Source organism: Eptesicus fuscus, chromosome 7, assembly GCF_027574615.1.
Source record: "Eptesicus fuscus isolate TK198812 chromosome 7, DD_ASM_mEF_20220401, whole genome shotgun sequence".
Lineage (NCBI taxonomy): Eukaryota > Metazoa > Chordata > Mammalia > Chiroptera > Vespertilionidae > Eptesicus > Eptesicus fuscus.
The window spans coordinates 81,877,685-81,883,758 of record NC_072479.1 but is presented as its reverse complement, the minus strand read 5'-3'; positions in this window follow the sequence as shown (position 1 = coordinate 81,883,758).

Genomic DNA, 6,074 nt, shown 5'->3' with positions numbered 1-6,074 from the left:
ATGCAAGGGTGTGGAGGCTGCAGCCGGGAGTGCTATGAATAATTGAGCGATGCGGCTACAAATCAAGTCGTTTCAGTGCAGGCGCTTGCTGAGGCTCCTGGTCTAAAACCAGCAGCAATAATTCCCACAGGCTTCACTCTGTATCACTAACGTCTGTTCCTGCGGGGTCTCTGCCAGCTCCTTTATCAGCCAGATTTGTTGAGAGTCTGCTGGCAGCGAATGTAGGGTGCTAAGAAATTATGAACGTTCACTGCATATATTTGGCCCCACATTTTGAAATGTGTCCTCAAGCAGATTTTTAGAGGTTTGTTGGACATAGTTGCAAGATGTAGCTCTGTGTTGCAGCGCAACCAAATGTCATTTGTTGTCGTTTTCACTAATTTTTCCTTCAAATAAAAAAAAAATGCTAAAATACTGCTTTTGATTAAACCTAGGAATGCAGATGACAACGTAAAGTAAAACTTCTTTAATTCATACTTTTCTAACCCAGAATTTGTGAGAATTTCACAAGTACTAAAATTGACTTTGTACCATATTTGAGGAAATGGTTTGTGAAGTGATTTAAATGGGAAGACGTTGCAGGGGCCATCTTTAAACCATGGGAGGGAGCAAGCAGGTTTTAAACACCCAAACCACATTGACTCCACACATTTTCATAGCAGCCACCATTGATAAAGTCTTATTCATGCTAATATCTCAGTATTTGGTATTTGCATTGTTTCAATATGTTTAAAGCTGACTAGTCAAGCAGGAGTATTTGGAGAGACTGACATTTGTTTTGTTGTCATTTAAATGCATTGCATTTTGTTCACTTTGCTTTGTAAATTGATGCCCCCTGATATACCTTATCTTTAGTCAATGGAACAGAAACAATCAAGGAGACGGTGGTCATTGGGTGGGAGAAGGGTGATTAATCTATCCTATATAATAAAGAGGTGATATGCAAATTGACCATCACTCCAACACACAAGATGGCCAGCAGGGGAGGGCAGTTGTGGGCAATCAGGCTAGCAGCGGAGGGCAGTTGGGAGGGACCAGGCCTGCAGGGGAGGGCAGTTAGGGGTGACTGGGCCAGCAAAGGAGGGCAGTTGGGGGCGAACAGGCCTGCAGGGGTGGACAGTTTGGGGTAACCAGGCCTGCAGGGGAGGGCAGTTGGGGGGGGGACCAGGCCTTCAGGGGAGGGCAGTTGGGGGTGACCAGGCTAGCAGGGGAGGGCAGTTGGGGGTGACCAGATCAGCAAGGGAGGGCAGTTAGGGGTGACCAGGCCAGCAGGGGAGGGCAGTTGGGGGACCGGGCCTGCAGGGGAGGGCAGTTGGGGGCGACCAAGCTGGCAAGGGAGGGCAGTTAGCTGTGACCGGGCCAGCAGGGGAGGGCAATTGCGGGTGACCAGGCCTGCAGGGGAGGACAGTTAGAGGCAACCAGGCTGGCAGGGGAGGGCATTAGGGGTGACCAGGCCGGCAGGGGAGAATAGTTAGGGGTGACCAGGCTGGCAAGGGAGGAAAGTTAAGGGTGACTGGCCCAGCAGGAGCAGTTAGGGGTGACCAGGCCAGCAGGGGAGCAGTTAGGTGTCAATCAGGCTGGCAGGTGAGTGGTTAGGGGGTGATCAGGTTGGCAGGCAGAAGTGGTTAGAGGCTATCAGGCAGGCAGGCAGGTGAGTGGTTGGGAGCCAGCAGTCCTGGATTGTGAGAGGGATGTACGACTGCCTGTTTAGGCCTGGCGGGCAGTCAGACATCGCTCGAGGGGTCCCAGATTGGAGAGTGTGCAGGCTGGGCTGAGGGACAACACCCCCTCTGTGCACAAATTTTGTGCTCTGGGCCTCTAGTAAAAATATAAAAAAGAAAACAGTATGTAAGTAAAATTAGTAAAAACATTGAAAACCAAATACAAATTTAGTAATACATTTCAAAGTGGTATATGTGGAAGATAGGCCTTGAAAGAAAGCATTTGACTACTGTATTATAGATCAAAGTAAATCTGAATTTACACAGAAGACAGTTAATTTTGTAGCTCAGTACTCTCAAGAGGGGACACATTTCTTCTTTTGGTTGCATTGGTTGAACTCCTCTTTTCTCCCATGCAATGCTGTTCTCGGCACCAGTGACACAGCCATCGACGACAGACAAAATCTCTGTGCTCTTGGGAAGGAGACAGACAATGAACAAATAGCACAGGTGTAATAAAGTATCTGAAACAAGAGAGATTTAAAAATTGGAATGAGATTTGTGATCTATGTGCTGCTTCTCATGTCATTTTGCATGCAATTAGAGAACAGATCTCACAAAGTTAAACAGGAGTATTTCTTTTTATTTTTTTGCTGAGCTCAATGTGTCCTCACAATTTTTCTTCTTTAAAAATTAATTTAAAAAATTTAATTTATTGGGGTAACATTGGTTAATAAAATTATATAGGTTTCAGGTGTACAATTCTGTAATATATCATCTGTACATTGAATTGTGTGTTCACTATCCCCAAGTCAAGTCTCCTTCCATCACCATTTATCCCCCCTTTATTCTCTTCAATCTTCCCCACCCCCTTTTCCCTCAGGTAATCACCATACTCCTCACAATTTTTCTTAATGCAGTGCTTTTGGCACAAATGTTGAAAGGTACAGAAGCCCCTAAAAAATGCCCGTAAAATCAGAATGTATGTGTGGAGTGTGTGTGCGCGTTTATTGGGGGAGAAGAGAGCATTCATAACTTTCACTAAGTTCTAAAAGAGGCCCACGACCTTGAAAGGATTCAGGATTGCTAATTTAGAGCCTCTTCCTGATACAGCAATGGAGGTTCAGTACATTGGAGGACAACTGCCATGTTCTCCTGAAATATCTACCAGCATCACAGTCAAGGCAGGGATTACCTGCCATTTCTCAGGAAATCGCCAATTCTCATTTTCTTCTGTTGTGGTTCATTGTTCACATGGATTTGTCAGGTGGGAAAACATATTTAAGAAACTCCTTAAAGAAGATTAAGTGGCAGACACTCCTCTTCCAGCCCATACTGACTGAGGTGCGCTATGGACTGGGGCTCCCTTACCCATACCCAGCTTCTGCAATATACCATGAACATGCCTGTCATGGTAGCAAGAAGGGTAGGAAGGACCTTAGCCCTCTAATACCAAATGCAAATAAACAGAATGTGGAAATCTGCAGAAAAATAGGAATTTCCAGAAAAATAACCAAACCTCTGATGTATTTTTCAGCTTTTCTTTGCTGTTACAAGGATACCACAGTAAGGTAAATTCTAGATGGATCTTTCATGGGTTGGTACCTTGACTGTGAGCCTGAAAAAGTGACATTGACTGCAGACTGCTGAGTCTCCCCCTTTCTGCACAGCTGTATTTCTTGGAAGCTGCAAGTGCAGACAATAAACGTTTAGAGAAGACTTGCTGCCTTGCAAGCTGTCTGTCTGTTCTGACATTTGTCCTGAGGCACAGACAGCAGCCTGGGCTGGAGGGGAGAGCTGCAGTTCAGGCTGACATCCTGGCTCTGTCTTCCGTTGTCAGTGTGTCCGTGGGCCAGTGCTTTCATTTCTGAGCCTCAGTTTTTACATCTGCAAAAGAGGGATGGCATGAGCCTTTAGTGTTTTTACATCTCATAAAGATGTATGAGGAAGCATCTGACAGAGTTCTGACCTCAGAGCAAATGCTTAATAAATGGCCCAGGCTAAGAAAATCATCCCCATCATCATTATTTCATGACTAGAGGCCCGGTGCATGAAATTCATGCATGGGAGGGGGGCGGGGGGAGGGGGCGTCCCTCAGCCAGGCCTGCACCCTCTCGCAATCTGGGACCTTTTGGGAGATGTCCAACTGCCGGTTTAGGCCCGATCCCACAGGGATCCTTGTGGATCGGGCCTAAACTGGCAGTTGGTCATCCCTCTCATTCCTAACTGCTTGCCTGCCTGTCTGATTGCCCCTAACCACTCGCCTGCCTACCTTATCACCCCTAGCCACTCACCTTCCTGCCTGATTGCACCTAACCGCTCACTGGGGGGCGGAGCCAGCCAGGGTGAGGGGCCGTGGTTGTTCTGGTCTCTGGTCGTTCTGGTCATTCCACCATTTCGGTCACTGGCCTTTTATTATATAGGATTTTTCTCAGCACATTTTGTTCCTTATTACTGCAGAGCAACTCTTAGCATGACTAGAAAAGAGTTGTTTTCCAGAAAACAACAACAACAACAAAAACCCACAACAAACAAAAAACCCTCATTGATACAGATAACAGCATAGTGGTTACCATATGGAAAGGGGGCTGGGGAGAGATTGGAGAGGGTAAAAGGGGTTAAATATATGGTAACAGAAGGAGACCAAACTTTGGGTGATCAGACACAGTATAATATACAGATGCTGTGTTATAATAAGTTGAAACTTATGTATTCTCATTAATCAATGTCACCCTCATAAATTTAACTTTAAAAATACATAAATAGTAAACTGAAAAAGAAGAGTTGTTTTCATTTAAGCACTCACAATCAGCCTCCATAAATCTCAAATATTGCTTCTTCCTTCTTTGAAGCTTCCCTCGGCTGATTAAAAAAGAGTGTGTGTGTTTTTTCTGAACTCCTAAAGTGTTCATTGTTTATACAATGCAATTTAGTACTTTAGTAAACACTGCCTTGTATTATTAGGTAATTATTATTAGGCTTATGTGTTCACACAAATATAAAGCGCATGAGGAAAGGGCTGTGTCTTACATACCTTGAATTCCTGGGAGTGGCTTGACTGAATCCTGCCAGAATTTGAGTAAAATTCTTCTGCCTGCATTCTTCCTTCTTCCCTTCCCCCTCCACCTCCTTCCTCTGGTGATACCATTGCCTTGGGGAAGAAGAAGTATGGTCATGTGTTTGCAGGGGTTACTGACACCAACTTTACTTTTCATATAGATGACATATTAAACTACATTATGCAAGTTTTCATAACCTTGCCATAAATACAAATCCCCTGTTGGGTAAGTGACTTGCAAATATTTTCTTCTAGTATGTGATTTGTCATTTCATTCTCTTTTTAGAGCTTTTTAGATAGCAAAAGTTTTTAATTTTGATCAAGTCAAAAATATTCTCTTTTTCCTGTTACAAATTGTACTCTCACTGGCAAATCTAAGACCTCTTTGCTTAGTTCAAGGCCCTGAAGATTTTCTCTTATTTTTTTCTAAAAGGTTATAGTTTTACATTTTCCATAAAAGTCTGATACATTTTGAGCTAGTTTTTATACAAGGTGTGAGATTTAGGTGTGGAGTTTTAGGTGCATGAGGTGTGGGATTTAGATATTCATTCTCCAGCTCCAGTTGTTGAACAGGCTGTCACATGTCCCTGGCCTTTTATTTTATACCTTTGTCAAAAATTAATAGGGCACATTTGTGTGGGTCTATACCTAGGTTCTCTATTCTGTTTCATTGCTTGTGTGTCTATCCCTCTGTCAATACCACACTGTCCTGAATACTGTAGCTATGTAGAAAGCCTTAATATTAGGAAGACTGATTCCTTCCCACTATACTTTCTTCTTTTGGATATTTCTACAGTTTCTGCTTCTATATAAATTTTAGAATAAACTTATCTTTGTCTGCAAAAACTTTGCTGACATTTTTATAGAAATTGCAATAAAGGAGAATTGGTATCTTTAGTAATGTAGAGTCTTCTAATCAATAAATATAGTATAGCTCTCCAATTAGTTAGGTCTTCTTTGATCTCTTTAATAATCTCTTTATAGTTTTTAATCATATAAATTCTATACATGTTTTGTTAGATTTACACTTAAGTATTTTATTTTATTTAGAGCAATTATAAATGACACTACTTTTATTATTATTCTTTTTAATTTAAAAAGGATATATTAGAATTTATTTACACATGAGAACAAATGTTTCCCCTTCAAAATTGTCAGATGTGGAGGCTATTTGCCCATTTCAATCATCTTTTTCTTTCATTTTTTAAAATGAGGTATAATTGACATTATAACATTATATTAATTTTAGGTATACAACATCATTAATGATTCAATATTTGCATATATTGCAAAATGATCACCACAATAAATCTAGCTATCATCTGTCACCATACATACATACAATTTTTTTGTTA